This window comes from Marmota monax, unplaced genomic scaffold, assembly GCF_021218885.2.
Source record: "Marmota monax isolate L192 unplaced genomic scaffold, Marmota_monax_Labrador192_F-V1.1 WCK01_AAM20220418_F8-fsc00024, whole genome shotgun sequence".
Taxonomy (NCBI): Eukaryota; Metazoa; Chordata; class Mammalia; order Rodentia; family Sciuridae; genus Marmota; species Marmota monax.
The window spans coordinates 22,535,390-22,556,007 of NW_026695224.1; the positions used below are offsets into that span (position 1 = coordinate 22,535,390).

The 20,618-nt window shown below is 39.2% G+C and overlaps 1 long non-coding RNA gene across 3 annotated transcripts; it reads right to left on the reverse strand.

Annotated features, from left to right (window-relative positions):
• Positions 1 to 3,110: 3,110 nt before the first annotated feature.
• LOC124086690 (uncharacterized) lies at positions 3,111 to 20,537 on the reverse strand. Of its 3 annotated transcripts, none has more exons than XR_006849875.2 (4): positions 20,229 to 20,537; positions 9,239 to 9,347; positions 7,719 to 7,863; positions 3,111 to 7,175 (listed from the first exon to the last, which is right to left on the reverse strand). It is a non-coding gene; the product is annotated as an uncharacterized LOC124086690 (long non-coding RNA). The 3 variants fall into 3 exon arrangements; XR_006849879.2 differs by lacking the exon at positions 9,239 to 9,347 and adding an exon at positions 19,346 to 19,488; XR_006849877.2 differs by lacking the exon at positions 9,239 to 9,347.
• Between the last annotated feature and the right edge of the window lie 81 nt (positions 20,538 to 20,618).

A 20,618-nucleotide genomic window follows, 5' to 3' on the forward strand; every position in this document is an offset into this window, starting at 1 on the left:
ACTCACGAATCATTCTGTAATTTCAGCATAAAATGTTAATAGAAATAATATCTAATACCATAAAATATCAGTAAATCCAACTTTAAATATAGGTGATGAATTACTTCACTATCCTATAGCATTTGTGGAACATTCTGGTGTGAAGTACTTAATTGGCTGAGCCATACCTCAGTCATGCCCAGACCGCCAGAAGTCCCCTCCTCTGCCTCAATCCAACCGGCCAATCACAGCAGAATGAATCACTAATGAAAGGCATTTCTTCATCCCAAACACTCTGAGTTACTCGGCAATCAAGAAAAATGACTGAGGATCAAGGTAGGAAGTGCAGTCAACCTGAAGGAATTCAAGTAAATGCAAAACTAAGACACTGTGGTTCAATTCTAAGAACACTGATTAGTGGCTGCAAGGCCTTGTTCTCTGTGTCCCCAGCAAAGGTGGCTCTGTCCTTGGGGAGCTCACATCTCATGAGACAGGCCAAGTCCAAGACACGTCCAGCTAATGCTATTTCAGGCCCAGCAGTGAAAACAGCATATTACATGTGCCTATAAAAAGCCTGTAATAGGTCATTAGTTGGCCACTTAACTTTATAAGTTCATTAAAGTTGGGGCATTTATTTTTTTAATTTTTTTAAGCATTTTAACTTAAAACAGCATACATACATTTACTCACTGATCCTCTGTGGAAGGACAAAGTGAGTTCTTTTGAGTGATCTGCTTAGGGTTCCATGCCATCTTACAGCCACCAAGTGGCTTGCCCACAGTTTCCAGACTCTGTTTCTTTGAGGCAAAGTGTACTCCAGAAGCCAGCAGAGAACAGAATCCTTCAGTTGCAGTTGTCCTACTTACACGGAAACATTTAGTGACTCACTTGAGTCCACAGAGTTGATGTAGCTGTCACAGAAATGCCTGTGTTTACACTCAGGTATCCCCTGGTCATATTTTATTTCATTAAGCCATGAATTTCACTAACAAGAATCACTTCCATAAAGAGGTTTGGGGATGAACACACCTTGTTCCTAAGAAGGATCCAGCTCAGATAGTGAACTGTTCATGGGCTTTAGGTCGGAGGTGATTATCTGGGTTGAGTGCAGTCAGCTTCTCTCAGGACTTCCGAAGGGAATGGAGAGTGACTATAAGTACAGATAGTTGAACTGGATGTTGTGTTAAGGATCCAGAAACAAAAAAAATGCCATGTTGAGTCAGAATAAGAACCCACAGGGGCCAGTATTCAGCTTGTGCTCCGATCCTACCATGCAGAACAGAGTGGGTCCTGATATCGGGGATCTAGTAAATACCTTGAACACCACTGATCCCAGCTTATTGCGATTCCAACCTCTAGACATGTATTCAAATCTTTTTAATACACTGTGGTGGCTAAATCCACCTTTTTAAGAAGACTTTATTTTATTTTTTTTTTAGACCAGCTTTAGGTTCACAGCAAAATCGAGCAGATGATACAGAGAATTCCTATATATCCTCTGTCCCCACATGTCCATAGATTCCCCCATTGTCACCATCCCATGCCAGAGTATGTACATTTCTTATGATTGATGAGCCAATATTGACATATCAATATCACCCAAAGACTGTAGTTTTGTGCGGGTTTTCATGTGGACAGGTGTGCGGGTTTTCATGTGGACATGTTTTCTACTCATTTGAGCAAACACCAAGGAGTATGACTTCTGGGTTGTGTGGAAAAATAAAGTTAGATTTTTTTAAGAAACTGTCCAACTGTTTTCCAAAATGGCTCACCACTTTGTGTTTCCTACCTGAAGTGAATGAGCACTCCTGTTGCCCACATCCTCAACAACATTTCATTTGATTTTAGATAGCAGTCTGGATTTTGGCCACTCTTATGGGTATATAGTGGAAACCCACTGATGTTTTAATTTGTGTTTCCATAATAACATATGAAGTGAAGCATCTTCTCATATACATATTTTCCATCTGCATATCTTCTTTGGTTAGGTGTCTGTTAAGATCTTTGGTACATTTCATATTTAGATTGTTTGCTTTTTTCCCCCAAGTTTTAAGAACCCTTTATATATTTTGTATAACAAGTCTTTATCAGTTACATCTTTTGCAAATATCTTCTCCCAGTTTGTGGCTTGTCTTTTCATCCTCTTGACAATGTCTTTCACAGATAAGATTTTTTTTTATTTTAACCAAGTTCAGCTTATCAATTCTTTTGCTTATGGAACATGACTTTCAGGTTATATCTAAAATGTCACCACCAACCCCAAGGTTATCTAGGTTTTCTCCTATTATCTTCTTAGAACTTTATAACTTGTGTTTTACAGTTAGGACTGTGATACATTTTGAGTTAATTGTTGTGAAGAATATAAGGTCCATGTGTAGATTCATATTTTCATTAAATGTCCAGTTGTTCTACCACTATTTTTTGAAGAGACTACATTTTTTCCACCATGGTGTCTTTGCTTCTTTATGTGTATATATTGCTGTGCTATCTGTTCTGTTCAACCTATCCATTTGTCAACCTTTTCATTAGTACTATACTGTCTTGATTAATCTAGCTTTATAGTAAGTCTTGAAGTCAGGTAGTGTCCATCCTCCAACTTTGTTCTTCTATTTCAATATTATATTTACTATTCAGAGTCCTTTGTAACTCCATATAAATCTTGCAGTAAGTTTTCCAATAACCGCAAAATATATTGCTGGAATTTTGTTTGAGATTTCACTGAATCTATAAATCAAGATGGAAAGAACTGTTGTCTTAACGATACCGAGCTTTCCTATCCATGAACATGGAATATATCTCCATTTATTTAGATCTTCTTTGATTTCTTTCATCAAAGTTTTCTCATATAGCTCCTGTACATATTTTGTTAGATTTCTACCTATGCATTTCATTTTTTGTGGTGCTAATGTAAATAGTATTGTGTTTTTAATTTCAAATTCAAGTTATTCATTGCTGGTATATTGGAAAGTGATTGACTCTTGTATAGTACCCTTGTATCCTGCAGCCTTGCTGTGATCACTTATTAGTTCTAGTTAGTTTTTTGCTGGTTCTTTTGTACTGTTTACGTAGATAATTATGTCATCTGTGAACAACAAATCTTTTGATATAAGAAAAAGCAGTAATACACTAAATCCAAGCACTTTACATATGTAATTTTGCCTTATTGATCTTGGCATATGACATAGATGTGAGGAGAGATTATTCACACCTAATAAGCCTCTTATTCATCTTTGGGAAATAATTATAAACAATAGTGATTACTTCAAGGTTAATAGTGTTACAAAAATATGAGAAAAAGAGGTAAGAGTCTTCTGAAAAACAATTAAGAGATATGTAAAAAATAAACTTTATCACTGGGTTATTGAAAATGGGGAAATTTTTTAAATAACATAAATATCCAATAACAGGAAATATACTAAATAAAATGTGGCATATTCATGTAACAATTTACTGTGCAATCTTTATGCTGTGAAGTGATACCTAAAAACATGTAAAGTATATATAATACATTGATTAACAAATTTTGAAAACAAGCTAAATAGTATATATAGGAAATCTCAATTTTATTTTTAAATCTAAATATTTGCATCTTTTAAAAATAAAATGACTGGGCACAGTGGTGCGTGCCTGTAATCCTAGTGATTTGGGAGGCTAAGGCAGGAGGACCACAAGTTAGAAGGCAGCCTCAGCAACTTAATGAGACCCTAAGCAACTTAGTGAGACCATATTTCAAAATGCAAAATATAAAAGGCTGGGGATGTGGCTCAGTGCCTTTGAATTCTGTCCCTATTGTGTGTGTGTGTGTATGTGTGTGTGTGTGTATTTATAACAAATAAATAATATATAGTATACTCATATGTAAATAATCTATGAAAATAAAAGATATGCTTATGCATAAAGGTGTTTAAAATATATATACCAAAATTGTAACTATGAAGAGAGATCTTACAATATTTTTTTAATTTCTCTTTTTTATTTTTTGCCTTTTCCAAATTTTCTACAATTGGGAACACATTTCTTTGTAAGCAGAAAAAATGCATATAAATATATAAATATATATTTTTATAAGTATAAATATATATGTATATATACATATATATATATATATTGATTTGATTTTAAAAGAAAAAAATGGTAGAAAATACCTGTAAAAGTTACCATTTTAAAGTGTCTAATTCAGTGGCATTAAGAACATTCACAGTGTTGTGCTACTATCACTGTCTAAATCCAGAGTATATGTGTGTGTGTCTGTGTGTGTCTCACACACACACATACATATACATATATATACATTTACAAAGCATGATACAGAAGCCCAGTGTATAGAATTGCTTTTATTTAGTGCAATCATAATAGGCTACCAATTTTGTAATTCTAGAAGGATATTTATGTAGTAAACCCTGTTTGCCATTATGATCATGGCCATAGATTGGGATGTTATGATTAGCCAAATTTTCCTCTAAGGAGTATCTCAAATGGAGTAAGAGTTTTCAGAGAACCTGAATATAAAAACAAAACTAAGACAATATAAAAATAATTTAATCATCCTGAGTTGATTCAGAAGAAATCTCATAATCCCTTAGTGCTCTGATATTCTTTTCATTTTGAATATCACTGACCTCTGAGCAGAGAAAGCACCAAGATGAGAGTTCATAGGTGTGTCCAGTTTAATATCTAGCTCAGTTTTTCCCTGAGGGATCCTAACCCCACATCCTACAGATGACTCCCTGTCTGAGTTCTTGGGGCTTTAGAGAGTATTACTCCATCCTTTGAAATTCATCAGGTCCATCCCCTGTCTCTGTTTTCCAAAAACTGTATCCTGACCTTGCCAAGCCTTCCCCTCAACTCCTGACCAAGGAGGAAAGCTTATATTCAAGCTAGATATTCTAGGGAGGTCGGAAACAAGTCAAATGCAGAAATTCAAATATGGTAGCTCTATTACAATAGGGCTCTGCTGTGCTTTCCAAAAATATTCATCCCTAATGAATTCCATGAGGCTGTGTCCACAGGGATCTGCCCCTGGGTTCCCTTGATCCTATAACAGTGCTCCAGAAAGGTAATCCTGCAGTTACCTAGAACACTGCTGTCCCCTGAGCACACCTCTCCCCAACACACACACACACACACACACACACACACACATCCACCCCCAGTGTTCCACCAAAAAGTCCTACAGAGAATCCATGTGAAGATTGAGAAATTGAAACCATTCTTGCCAGAAAAAAATAAAAAATAAATAAGTAAGTAAAAATAATTATAACCCTTCTCAGTGAATATAACCCCACAGATTCTTGGCTTGGCAAGCAGAGGGCAAGAAACATACATTTGAGCTCCCACTAGCCCTCTTGATTGGATGTCTACAAAATGAACACAGCAGCACTAAAAGATTCCATAGTCAAAGAATTTTAGAAAATACTGCATCCATACTATTCGTGGCCTCTTGGAGGGTTAGAGCATACTCTGTTATATTACACACTCTGAGAAGGCCTGTATACCAAGAGCATTTATCAATGGAAAAAAAAACCTATCTTTTGTTTTTTTAATTGACTTATACTTCACCTAGCTTTCCCCAAAACCTATTTTCCAAAAGAAATCTTGCCTATTTTCTGGGACCCCACTGCCTGGAGGAAGCAGCCTTCAACTCTCATTAACTTAGATTCTATGGCAGGGGCAGCCATAAAAAGCAATAACTTCTGACAGATGCTACAGCATGCACGAACCTTGAAGACATCATGTTAAGTAAAAGAAGCCAGACACAAAGGGCCACATTTATATGAAATATCCAGACTAGGCAAATCCATAGATGCAAAATGGCAGATGTGGTTTGAGAAGCTGGGGTGAAGAGGAGGGAGGGAAGGAAATGGGGCAGTGACTCCTAATTGGCATGAGGTTTCTGTTTGGGGTCATAAAAACACTCTGGATTTGGACAGCGATAGTAGCGCAACATTGTGAATGTTCTTAATTCCACTGAATTAGACACTTTAAAACGGTAACTTTTGCAGGGATTCCCTACCATTTTTTTTTCTTTTAAAAAATCAAACCAGTTCTGAGAAAGCTCTGTGTGTCGTAGAGATGTGGGAAAGAGTTCATTGGGTCATCTCTTCAGCAGCTCAAGATTATTCCCCATACTTTCATGTTTCTTGGGCCAAATAACCACATCTCTGGTTTTAAGATGGAAATTCCTTTTAATTGTGCAGGCCAAAGCATACTGAGTATTTTCTTTCCTGTTTAGGTATGGTTCTATGACATATGACATACACACTACAGAATTTCTGTTGTGCTATCTCTAGCCTCCTAATGTATATGAACCTGAATGCGGTCACACCACGTATCTTGCTGCATTCTGGGAATCCCATTCCACAGGGTGGGCAGTTTCAAAACTGCACCAAATATGGAATAGTCCAAATACCATCCGGGCTGGTTGGGAAGGACAGTATGATATGAAAGCTTTCTTTCTCAGAATAAAATTGGAAGAAACCATAACTTTTATACTCCAGAAATAGCTTGTGGACAATATAAAACACTAATCAACTTTTTTAAGTCTTATCATGTATATATTAAAAGAATTAGATTTTTTTTTTAAGGTTGGCTATAAAGCCACCAGCAGGGGGAAGTATGCAGTGGGAAGTCTGGACCATCACTGGGGCCCCAAAATGTCTTGGGCTCCTCTGTAAACAGGGAGACTTCTTTTATGCCTTCAGTAGAGGGGAAAAAATAGCCCTATTGTGAGGCTGTGAGAGAAACAACCTTTAATCCTTGCAAAGCCCAATAATATTATGTATATTGACTGAAACCCCGTGGAGTGGGCCTGACGGGGTTTTTTCATTACCAGGGTACATTGTAACCTAGCTACCTTTGAAAAGTAACCAACATCGAGAGGCACTTGACATTTGCAAAGTATTACGGGTGTCCTCTCTATGTCTTCTCAAGTTCCCAAATTTACAATGGTCTTAATTTAAAAGTTAAGCCAGGGGATCAATTGCTTAGTGTAGGGCCAGGCTGCCCTTTTTAAAACAAAACAAAAAAATACCAAACCCCTGTGGGCCAGTGTGACCTGACTTCCTCATTCGGCTCAGGTTTGGGTGAGTCGCACACGTTGTCCTGTGTTTAATTTCGAAGGAAGGTGTCTGCACTCAAATCCGACGGTCATGTTCCACTCCTCCAGGTGTTGCCGCGACGCTCGAAGGCTGCAGCAGCTGGTAATGAGTTGGTGAAAATGAAAAAGGAACATAAGTAGCTTCTTTAGCAAATCCCCTGGAAATGACACGGAGCCCTGAGGATCGATACCATTGATCCACGGGAGGGCGAGAGCCCTGCTCCTTCTGACTCGCCTGCAACAGTCACAGCCCAGGGAAAACAGCAACATTATTACCGGCAAAACTGTGACCGAATCAACTGGGAAAATCAAACTCCAGCCTGCTTTCTGCTCCCTCTATTTGGGCAATGGCCATGGGTCAACATTAGAGCAAGGATCAGGCGGAAATCCCAGGGGAGAACTGAAGTGGGCCAGGGCCTTGGTTCCCAACATATCTTTATGACCTTCAATGATATTTGCACCACTGACTCCTCCTGAAACCCAGGTCATTGTGTAAACCAAGCCTCCCGAACTAGGAAACTGGGGAATTTGAGCACTTTTTTGAAAGCACTCAGATAATATTAGAACCTGTGGTGGTTAAATGGTCTATAAGGGTTTCCTATCAAAATCAGGCAGGCCATAATCATTACTACGTAAGTCCAACCTGTTTACCGTAGTCTAGTGTTGAGGCTCCAAAGATGAACAGGCTGACTCTTGACTCTGGAGTCCATAGGCTTTTGAGGGAGTCAGATCTCACAAGAGACATATCCAATATAAGAAGTTCTGATGCGGTAGATCACCAGCACGCTCTGGAAACCCACAGAAGGGAAATCGATTCAGTTGAGGAAGTTTTTGCAGAGAAACTGACCCTTAAGCTAGAGATGGGTTGGTAGGAACCTTGAATTATATGGTAAAGAGTTAGGATTTGTCCCAAAAGTAGCCAGAAACTATACAGCAAGGGACAAACAATTCCATGGCAGTTTAGGAAAGATAATTGAGGTAGCAAGTGCATCAGTCAGCAGTTGCCACAATAATGCTGCATAACAAACTTTCCCCAAACTGAGTATCTTAAAACAGCAAGCATTTCTTTTCCCCTGTGTGTCTTTAGACCTGCTTTGGCTCTACTGTACTCAGCTGGGATCAGGTGAGCTAGACTCCAGATTGCAAGATGGATTCAAGTCAACTGTACGCTCATCCTTCTCAGACCAGTCACTATACAAGTATAAGCACAGACAGAAAGATGCTTTGCCTCTTGAGGTCTCAGTCTAGAACCAGCCAACACACGGACACACACACACACACACACACACACACACGTTGCATTAACCACACCAAGTCACACAGCTGAGCCACACACCAATGCAATGAGGAAAGTCTCTGTCCCTCTAATGGGAAGAACCACAAAATCACAAGACAAAAGCTGTGGATGTATAATTCTCAGACACAGCGGGCATGAAGAATTGCGAACAGTGATTCATTCCACCACACCAGGGAGAGGACAAGCTGGGGGTGGAGAAACCGCAGGCGGCTTATGATATGTAGAGTCTGCGTCCGTGTAAAACAGAAGGAAACAATCCATTGAGCAAGCCCGAGAACTCTTCTGAAACTGCAGGGTCCAGGCAAGTTGGCCTCACTCACATATTTAGAAGGGAGAAAACTGCAGCTAGAACATTATTAAATGGCTGGTTGAAACATTTAGGAATTCCCGGTTGAATTATAGCCTTGGCAGCAGCTGCCTTCCAGACCCATCTGGTTTGAATTGGCAAAAGTGCAGCTGTGCTTGTTGGTATGGGTGAGCCTCGCCTTTGAGGAACGGGCCTGCATGGAAGGGGTGGAGAAAGGATGGAACTGTTGTCATGAAAAAAAAAAATGGGTAGAGAACAAAACAGAGCTACTGCCTTTATGCCTTGCCACACAGGAGCGGGCCTGTGGTTCTGGGCTGGAGGACAGCTTTGGGTAGGATTCCTGGGTCCCCTCTGCTACTCTTGAGCTGTCATACCCAGTAGATGCTGTCACATCACATACTTGGGTTATGAATTGATTGTTTCACTTTTATGGGGCTGGCATAATTAGTTTCACATTTTTAATTTATAGCATCGGCTAAGCTTTTTAATCCGTTATTTATGGCAAAGAACTAAGAACTAAATTGCCTCTCCTGCCCCCTCAACAGAAAAAACGCCTCACTTCCATAGACTGTGATCAGTTGCTTAGCTGAGCCTGTGGCCTTCTTCAAGGAAAACTTTTCTCACAGAGGAGTTGCTGTGGGTCCTTTGGATTTCCTCCTCTGTGGATCCTGGAGGGGAAAAAAAAATTAAAAAGACTGAAACATTTGAATGGAGTGATGTTTCTCTGAAGCCATGAGCTGCTGTAGGAGAAAGTGAAGCCGGCAGGGATGAGAAATTCATGCCAGAAAATTTCCATTTAAAGAACGGCTTTGTGCGTGCTGTCTGTGGTACTCGGGTGTATCATTATTTTCTGGAAACAACTAAGGGATCTTTAGCACATAAGAAGCAAGCTCCAAGAGCTGGGATACGTGCACATAGGTCTGAGCCTGAGCCAAAGGGTCTTGGAGGTTGGATGAGTCCAAGGGCAAAGCAGAGTTGCAGACTCCAAGAGCATCCTGATAGGCATCTAGGATATTTCACAAAGGGCTCTGGTGCATCCAGTTTGGCCTGGGAGGACATCTGGGAGGATTTGGGGACTTTTCCTCCTTTGCATTGAGGGCCACACCATAAGTCACTGAAAAAATCGCAATTGCCTGGGTAAGTCTGGGAAGTAGGATGCCTCGCACCTCTCACTAGCACTGAGATGGTATGAGGTCAGGATGGACTGCATCCAGCCTGGTAGCCCAGCAGCAGCTGAGCTGCAACAGTTGCAACTTCAATCCCAACTTTGATCCTTCACCGGAGGAGCCCATCTGAGCTGGAGTGTTGAAGGGTTAAAGATGAAGCCTTAGGCAGCACAGGAGCAGTTCCTACAGGACAAAGGGGATACTGATCCTGAGCCGGGGTCCTGCCCCTAACCGTGCCCCCATCCAGGCTGAGGGGTCTGTGTTTACTGAATGTTAAATAAATACCAATTGAGTCGTATGTTTAATGAGGTGTATCAAACATGTAATAAGATACATATCTATTAAACAGTTGTGAAATCTCGGTAATACGTTCTTAATAATAAAGGGTACAGATGGCTTACAGATTGGACCAAAGAACAAAGACTACAGGAGCTTATGGAAGGAATAGAAGAGCCATCTTCTGAAAGCTGAGAAGACAGCGGATTTTCCTCCAGAATTTGATACATGTATCTGCACTCAACCAGAGCAAAAATAGGACCCAGGCCCATCAAGGAGAGACTATAAACTTCAAAACCTAAAGATGAGGAGAAATAGCAACTCCAATGAAAGACAGAAAAATGGTTTAAAAACGTCAATGTTTTAAATACACCTTCAGGTTTTAGCAGTACGTAGTTCTCAATATCACACACATTTACCCCTTGAGTGTCCCCAAACTACAGAGATTTCGCCAAGTATCAGAAAACAAAAGAGTCACATGATATGTAGGTGCAGATTATTAACTTGTTTTTCTGTCTCTAAAAAGTGGTGATTATCATATTATATTGCAATATGCTATTGAAGTTACCTCAGAAAACTACTATTGAAAACTGATCTCTTTCTCCTTGCACATGTAGGTCAAGCTCAGAGTCTGGTTAGGTGTGATTGTTTGCTAAGTAATTAATGCTTAGATTTCAGGGGGGAAAATGAGGGGGGAAGCAAAATTTGTGGTAGCCGGGTGTCTTAAAGAAAAATCCAAGAAAAGCACAAAGCTCAGGATTGTGCTTCCCAACCTTTCTCAAATCCTGGCACACAACAGAATGACCCTCTTTGTTCATCACACTGGAATAATGGAAGGCTGTGTGCTTTCAGCCCAGGGCCTCTGATCCCTCAGGCCCATCTTGAAGGCAGAAGAATCCCTCTCTCAGCACACAGTTTGGGGAACCATGTCCCATCCCAGAGAGACTGGGAGCTGTGGGAACTCATCATGTTCCATTTCTCAGATCAGAAACCAGCCCAGCTTTGAAATGGTCAAAAAAGTAAGCGGATAGTAATAATTAACATTTTTATTACTTCCTGGGTACCTGACATTGTTCTAAGTGTTTGCATGTATTAACTTATTTAAACAACATAATAACTATGAAGTAGATATGATCTTTACCTCCACTTAAGAAATGAGGAAATTAAGGAGCATAAAAACAAAGTCATTGACCCGAGATCTCCAGCTGGTAGATGGGGTCTTTGAGATTTAAAGTCAGCCGACCTGGCTGCCAAGGGGATATTTGTAACTCCTACTCTACATTAATACTCTACAAGGATTTTACAGTTGGGAGTCACCAAAAAAAAAAAAGCCATTTTTACAGCATTATTAAGGTAAACACCAGAAGCAGCTCATAGCTTCGTCAACAGGCATACCAATGGGGGACAGATCAGCAGTTACTAAGAGAAACTCCATTTTGCCACGTACCTGTCACTTGGTCACATTCTACCACGGTGCCAGGGTGTACCCTTTCTGCCGTGCCTGTCTAGGATGTTCACAGTAGGCCTGTTTATCATAGCAAAATAATGTCTTACAAGGGGCTCCGGATAAACTATATACATGATAGAAATGGATAAAGTCTATACACTAGCTCCCTAGGCAGCCTTTAAAAAGTATGACGTTAAGGTATATTCATGGGCATGGAAAGGTGCTCATAATATAATGTATAAAGAAGATTCAAGTGACAAAACAACACATAGATTTTTCTGATCTCATTTTCATTTAAAAAGAAGAGAAAAAAATAAATACGGTATGCATAGAAATAACAGCCTTATGGAATGGTCGTCAAATGTTTACAGCAGTAATCTCAGGATAAGGGAATTATTGGTGCTTGGCTTTTCTTTTTGTTTATCTGTTTTCTCTATAACTTTTCTCTAATGAGCATGACTTCTATAATAAAGGTAACCTGAAACTTTAGAAAGAGAGAGAAAGGGAGCGAGAAGTCACCTGCCAAATTCGTACAGGAGGATTATGAATGTTCAGAGTCCATTTTAGTCTAAACATAGTTTTGCCAGACTGGTGATTTAACACCTTTCATTGTCATTGTTCTCAGCAGCAGACTTCTTTCCATAATAAAATCTTACCTGTAGCCTCAATATGTAGAAACAGATCAAAGAAGACTGTCCTGATAGAACGTGTCGCCCCCACCCCATCCACTTGCTGTCCCCCTCCCATACATCCCCAAGGCTCCTGGGTCACAGAACACTTCCCTGTAGCACCTACAGGAGAATCACACCACCCCCAAAAAAAGCATGCTTGGAGGGATTAAATGTATTTAAATAAAATTATTATAACAGAAATATTAGAAAACTCAATTGTAAAAGAAAACGGTTCCTTGGGGATTTAAATGTGAGCTCATAGGCTCTTGCCAGGTGCTGCTCTTGGGGTGCTCCCTGGGGCGGAGCATGCCGCCTCCATCACTCATACAGGCAAACGTCCCTCTTTGATTTCTGCTCATTTTTACGTCGTCCTTACATTTTGCATTTAAATAAAAAAGTATAAATTTCTCTTAGCTGATAACTAGGGTATATAACCATTTAATACCCACTCTTCAGTGTCACTGGGCATCGACTTCAAGAAAAGTCCAGAAAACTAGTGCCCAGAAACCCTACTTTTGCACACTTTGCTCCAGCTTGCTCTCATGAGGTTTTTTTTTTCCCCCCTCTCCCTCTGAGAGGCAACTAAGCTGAAACTGGTAGAAAATGATTTCAAAGAAAAAAAAATTCTTTCAATGAAATCTGGTCCCCATCAACCAACATTTGTGGCTGATAAATAATGGCAGGGTAAGACAGACCAGAACCAATTCACAACACTGCCCTGATGTGGACTTTGAATAGAAAGCCAGGGCCATGGGCTTCATCCTCTATTTCTCTAGAATGAACCGTCCTAGTCAAGCAAAGAGATACCTTTCTGCTAATATTTATTATTCAATCTCAAGACGAAAGCTAAGTACAGGCATCACATAAGAATTTAGCAGCCATCATTCATTCATTGGAGAGCTGTGGTTTTGTTATCTGTGCCTCCTGACTGCTCAGGAAACCAAAATGATATTTGAAAAAAAAAAATCTTTTGGAAAAAGAAGCTAAGATGTTCCTACCTCTTTCCTATTTCCATGGTTTTCTGTAGTTCTGCTCCACAGAGGAGTAGCCTCATGGCTCTTAGAAAGGATTAATTGTGACACCCCAAGCTAGGCTCTACTGAGCTGAGCTGAAACCTTGTTCCGTATGCTACAGGTTATTAGGGGTTAGCCGAAAGAATGTGCATTTATTTACTGAAGGTACTTTATAAATCAATACCTTGTTTTTGAATTCAGGTCAATAGGAATAACTCTGAAACACAACCAACAACTACAGCAACCCTAAAACAGCACTTTCAACTTATTGATTTTTAGAAAAGTATCTTTTCCTGGCATTATTCACACACCCTTGATAAGCAACTCAATACAATCAAAAAATTTAATGGATTTTTTTATCCCCAAAATATATATTTATATTTTTTTCAACATGTCTTTGAATTGCAGCCAGTTAGGTTCTTTGGAAAAGATAAGTTTGAGGGGGAGAGAAGTGAGAGTTGGCATTCGTGCTGATTCCTTCCTCCTATGCTGTCAATCTTAGAGTGGAGCTAACCAGATCCAACAGCCATTTACCACTTAATTTTAGTTAGTATTTTGGTGATTTTCGGTATTTCTCTACTTTTGCTGCAATTGATATTTCTTTTCCTTCAACAGAATTTATCAAGCACCTTAACTGAACAAGGTCTTAATCGGGGTACTTCAGAAAGCAAATATAGTCAAAATACTTCTTACCTTCCTTCCAGGCTGAGTAGTCTTAATCTGGGTATCCACAGACTTTAGGGTGTTAGTGAACCTACCCCCCAAGTTATTTATAGCCTTGTTGGGTGGGTGTACCATGTGTGCATGCTCATTTCTTATAGAAGAGAGAACATGCATAGTTCTTGGGGGAACCATGACTCTGGAAATGTACCCATTGGTCTAGAGCAGCGTTCTCAAGATAAGAGAACTGCTCTAGGGAACCCCTGGGTTTTCTATAGTATTGGAGGTCCAAAAAATTGACATATTAATAGAAAGAGATTGATCAGCTTTTCCACCTCATTCCTTCACAACATACAGTGGAGTTTTCCAGAGAGTACATGACAGTTAATAGTGCAACAGATTGAATGCAGAAGGAAACCTGTTTTATTACTAAATCAGATAGAGACTTACAAAAATGTGAATTGATGCTTTATGTGGCCCGAGTACTTGTTCTTTCCAAAACTCAGGTGGAAATTTAATCCACAGTGTTCGGAGTTGGGGCCTAATGGGAATCACGTGATGAGGACTCCACCCTCAATGAATGGATCCGTGCCTATTGACAGGGCTTATGGGGGCCAGGGGCATAACTCAATGGTAGAGCAGTTACCTGGCCTGTGCCAGGCCCTGGGCCAATCCCCAGCATCACAAATAAAGGCTTATGGGAATGGGGCCCAGCTCTGTTCTGTTCTTCTGCCATATGAAGGTAGAGCATTCCTGCCAACTGGGAGGATGGAGCATTCAAGGCACAACCTTGGACCCTCACCAGACACCAAGCCAGTCACTGTCTGGATCTATTAGAACTCTCAGCCTTCGGAACTATACAAGATAAATTTCTATTTTTTATAAATGACCTAGTCTGTGGTATTCTGTTACATCAGTACCTACAGACTAAGGTAATGTCACTCTTCTCACTAAATTATTTTGGTTTGAGAAATACCATTATTTTCATTGAAGTTTATTATATTGCTATATAATGATGGATTGTTTTATTTTTAATTGAACTAAAAAATTTTTTTAAAATTTCTCCATTTCAATCTCTAATATAGTAATAGATATAACCCAGATAAACAAAAACTCTTTGGCATTACATCATAGTTTTTCAGAGTATAAACACGGAGGCCCCCAAGACCAAAAAAAATTTTGAGAATTGGTACTTGAGAAAATCCTGGCTTTTTCTGAGCAACACTAACAGTCAAGAGTAAAAATAAAATTATATGATGTGGTCATTAATTTATAGATAGATAGTTTAAACAGTTTTCTCATATACTCAATTGAACAAAATGGCAAATATTTGACCAAATTGCTTACAAAAAAATGGTAATTTCATTGGTAAAACCCAATAAAAAAGTTAGTAACCTTCTAAATGGGTTGCTGTTACTTTGACATTTCACAGTTTGTTGAGAAAATATTGGTGGAAGCGTTTTACTGTTTTATCTGCATTCTTTTATCCAGATTTCTTTTTGTAAAATAACATTTTTCTTAATTATTTCCATTATTTCTGATTATGAAAGTAATACAAAAAAAATGTATAATTCTAGGCACCCATAATCCCACCATCCAGACATAGCTATCTGTGTAGGATTTTTAGTAATACAGTGCTTCCACTCTGTTTTCTAGGCATATTTTACCTATAAACACGCATGTTGTATTTTTAATATTGAATTCTACTTTTGTCACCACTGTTCTATAAACATTTTTCATTTCATTTAAATTGTCTTGTTAAACTTTTTTTCCTGATTATAAAAATCAACATGTACATTTTTCAAATATCTTTAAAAATGTAGAAAACTGTGAATAACCAAATCACATGAATGTGATTAATTAATTAATTAATTCGGCACCACCTAGAATAATGGTTCCTATGATTTGGGTATAAATTTTTCTATTGGTAGACATATTGTTTGATAGCCTTAGTATATTGTTATGAACATCTTGGGGCAAATAAAATAAATAAAACTCTTTTTTTTCTTCTACTGGATTTTTTGTTTTGTTTTTGTTGTTGTTCTAAATAGTTATACATGACAGTAGAATGCATTTTGACACATCATATATAAATAGAGTATAACTTCTCATTCTTCTGATTGAACATGATGTAGAATTACACCAATCGAGTAATCATATATACACATAGGGTCCTAATGTCCAATTCATTCTACTATCATGCCTACCCCCATGTCCCTTCCCCTCCCTTCTTCTCAAAACTGGAATCACCTCAGTGCCACTAATGGTGATAAAACACAGCACATAGCAGAGAGAGTGCTATAGAGGACAGTGGCAGTGCCCACCATTCTGCATATTCCTCCAGGTAGAACTACTGAGACCAAGGGCATGGACATTACCTTTGCTTCTTTTATTGCCAAATTGTTTTCAAAAAGGTTGTCCCAACTGACATTCCTACCTGCATGCTTGAATGCCTATTTCACCTCCCTGGGCCAGTATTGGGCTCTCTCTCTCTCTCTCTCTCTCTCTCTTTGTCTCTTACTCAATGTCTCCTTTCCTTAACCTCTTCTCTCCTGTTTTCCACAATAACTTCATAAACAGAATGTTCCCCTGTTTCAATGTGCGTGACTTTGATGTTTACTGATGTTGAAACTGTTTTCCCAATTATCGTTTGCCAACCAACCCCTGGCTTTGCCTCTGTAGTGAGTCACTTTTCTTTTCAAGATGGCTGATTCACATTGGCGTCAAACTTTGATATCCAGTCAGTAGTTATGAAACTGGTGTAGCCAGCTGGACCACAAGGGTACTGAACTCACTCTTTTGGCTTCATTATTACCTATTTGCTAACCAAACGGACTAACTAGTCACTGTTAGAAATATTTCTGGCGAGAAATACAAAATGTTGAAACCACAAGTAACCTTCTCTGGTAAATACCCGACTACAGCCTAATTTTGTGCCCTGTAATTTAAGAGGAAAGTGAATAACTTATACTTCAAAAAAAAGAGCAGTAACAGAAGAGTAAACTTGAAATTGGTCCTATTTACTTACTTAGGAAGCCCTAAACCTGTCAATCATGGTGGCTAAGCCCTGAACCCGTAAGCCTTGCTGGCTCTCTTATTCTCAGCAACCTTTCTCTGTCTACACACATCAACATATTTGAAATAGTACACCCCAAAAGAGAAAGGCCATGTCTAATTCTCTTTTTGTACAATTCTGTGCAAATAGATACATCTAACATTGTGTTTTTATAATCCTCTCTCAGTATCCATTTGGAATTGGTTCCAGGCCCCACCCCTGCAGATACCAAAATCTGAGGATGCTTAAATCTCTTACATAAAATAGTGTATGATTTGAGTATAACTTATTTTCCTGTATATCTTCCCATATGATTTTAATATCTTCCTGCATACTTGAAAACATGACTTAGGATACCTAACAGAATGTAAATGCTATGCTAATAGTTGTTATACTGTATTGCTTAGGGAGTAATAACAAGGGAAAAAGTCTATACATGCTCAGTACAGGCACTGTATATATAAACACACACATTTTTTTAAAATCTGTGGTTGCTTGAGCTCACAGATTCAGAGCCTATGGTTACAGAAATCTCGTGATATGTACTTTGAGATAGCAGCCATATGTAGGGCAGAAAAAAGAAAGGTAAAAAGAATCATGGGAAATACATTTAATTTTTAAAGTACTAAATATATGATAATAGGGAGAGGACTACAGCTGCCAGTAAGAGTCATTGAATGGAAAACCTCAAGATATCCTCCTATGACATAACCAAGCTCTGGCCTGGATAGGAAAGGATAGTGAACTCTAAGCATCCCTAGGGATATGAAGAGATCAAAATTGAAAGGAAAACACCCTGACATAAATGTCTAAAAACAGCAGACTCCCTGTTTTCCTGTGTTCTGTTGACCAGATCTCTTCATTAACTACCTCCCAAGCTTCTCCAGTATCAATAGTGGTTCATAATGATGACCTGGGGCACAGCAAGATCTTGAAGTGCCCTCTGACTCATCAAAGAAATATTAAATTAAATGTATTTTGTTGTGGTCTAATTATTTTAAAATTGGTAATCCATGTGTGGCATATATGGTAATTCCCTATTAATCCAATATTTGATTCAACCAGAGCAGTATTTGATTTTAATCCATTTCCCAACCAGGGTGAAGAGTTGATGCTTGTTTTAAAAAATGTCGCGGAGCATGCAACCGTCGCGTCTCTATTGTATGTCGCTTGAGGAATTTACATAAGCACGGCTGAGCATCAGTTGTTTCCTTGCTCTGCGATAAAAGTTCATTTTTAAAACCTCAAATTGCAATTTGTCAAAGTCCATTTGCCAGTACTTTAACAATTTCAGCCAAATTGTAAATTGTATAACTGTCTGCATCATTTGCATACATAATCATGTTAGAGTGATGGTCTAATCTAGGCACATCATTTATGAGAAGAGGGAACAATAGCAGCCGGCTTCCAATTCTTGGGATACTCAGAGTAATTTATTACATGGCTGATGTTTTCTTTCTAATTTCCACAAAATGATCTCTTTTAGAATGATGAGCAGTAAGAACTGCTGTCCCTTGTGTATTGTCTTTACTGCTTTCCTAATCTTGAATTGAGAGCAAACATGAGCACCATGTTACCTGTCTGCATCACACACACACACACACACACACACACACACACACACGAGTCATTCAGTCCAAATGATATCACAAGAGTTCAATGAAACAACATCCTCCCCAAATGGTACCCCTGTGTTAAATTAATTTAATCTGTGGGTCTCGTTATTGAGGATTCTTTTCTGTGCATTGACAATTTGCCAATTGCTCACTTCCTATTTCTAATCAATCTTGTAGATAATTTACCAGCCAACTAAATCGTTTTACTGGCCTATCATACTCTTCCACCCGACAGAGAGCAAAAGTAAATACAATCAGTCTTGTGTTGCGCCATCAGAAATTTATGATGACCCCAGGCAAGTAGCTTTCTGCAAGACTAATTTATGTGTAGTCACATCTGTCACTGTGGCACTTGGACACGTCCTAGGCTTTTTTATTAGTTATTCCTGGTAACAACCCCATGAGATCACAAGGTGGGTCGTATATGCACCCTTTCTCGAGAAGCTTCTGAAACGGTATTGTATGCCTACATTTGGGGATTCAGCCCTCAAATCAAGAGAAGGGTCTGGACCATAGATCAGGGTCACCTCCAGCCTTAGAATCTCGGCCAGACCCAGATTCATCATTGCCAGTATTAATCCTTCCCCCATGATAAACACTGGAGCTCAGAAAAGGAAATCATTTTTCTGAAGTCATACAGCGTTTGCATGGCAGTAAGGCCAGGCTCTCCTTTAAGTCAATGGTTAACACAGATTCACACAAACCTGGATTCGAATCCTGACTCCTCCATGTACTAACGGTCTGACTGCGGGAGTTGCCTACCTTCTTTTACATCACTGTCGACCTCTTTAAAATGAGGGAAGCAGTGCCTGGGTGTGGTGATGCACATCAATCAATCCCAACCACTTCTGAGGCTGAGGCAGAAGGATCAAGTTCAAGGCCAACCTCAGCAACTTGGAGAGGACCTGTCTCAAAAAGGAATATTCTGTAAGGGTCTGGGGATGTAGCTCAGTGGTAAAGCGCCTCGGGGATCAATCCACAGTAGCAAAAAAAAAGAAAAGAAAAATGAATTCAACCCCCAGATAACCACAGGATCCATACCCATTGTTTGGGCAACAGAAACCCTTGTTCTTAGGATACCACACAATAGGGGGAAAAACTCAAGTTGTCCTTCTTTCTCATCTAAAAACTTGCTGTTTGGTTACTGGAAACATTTTGAAAACTTTTCAATTCAAGTTGAAAATAACAAACATGATAATAGAATTTTAAATAATTTTAGCTTAAAAATACTTAAGTGTAGACAGAGAAAAATTGATGAGCCTCTGCTGAGTCAGAACACATCCACAGGGTCTCAGCTTTCATCTGCAAGCCAAAAACTACCAGATCATACTTTCCCTCCTGAGTGACAGATATTGTCCCTGACTCAAATGCAAATCACACTCGGGTACCAACCAACACTAGTGAGTGGTAGTTTGATACCCATAGAGTCTTGCACAGTGTTCCTACAGTCCATAAGTGTTCATAGGTGTCAGCAAGTGCTGTGAGGCTCCACAGATCAGCACCTTTTTTTTTTCTTTTTGATACTGGGGATTAAACCCAGGAGCACTTCAGCACTAAGCTACATCCCCAGTCCTATTAATTTTTTATTTTAAGACAGGGCCTCGCTAAGTTGCCGAGGCTTGCCTCTAACTTGAAATCCTCCTACCTTGGCTTCCTGAGTTGCTGGAATTATAGGTGTTCACCACCATGCCCAGCAGATCAGCATACTTCATATCCAAAGCTGAGAAGATTCTCCTCTTCGGTTTGAGATTTGTTTAAATAGCTTTGACATAATGCCATGTAAAAAGTTTCCTTCGATGTTTATAGAACAGGAACAGATAGGCACCCACCTTGGATGAGGTATCTTTCAAAATAAAGAAACCTCGAATCCTTACCTTAAAGAGCGTACACTCTTTCTAAAGAGAGGGTAGGGCCTATCCATAACGCAAATGGAACTGTGAGATTCTTTTTTTAATCTATGTAAATTGCAAGGGGACTGGATGGGTCTTGGAACTTTCCAGGGGAAGTAGATGAGAGCCGGACCTTGAAGGATTAG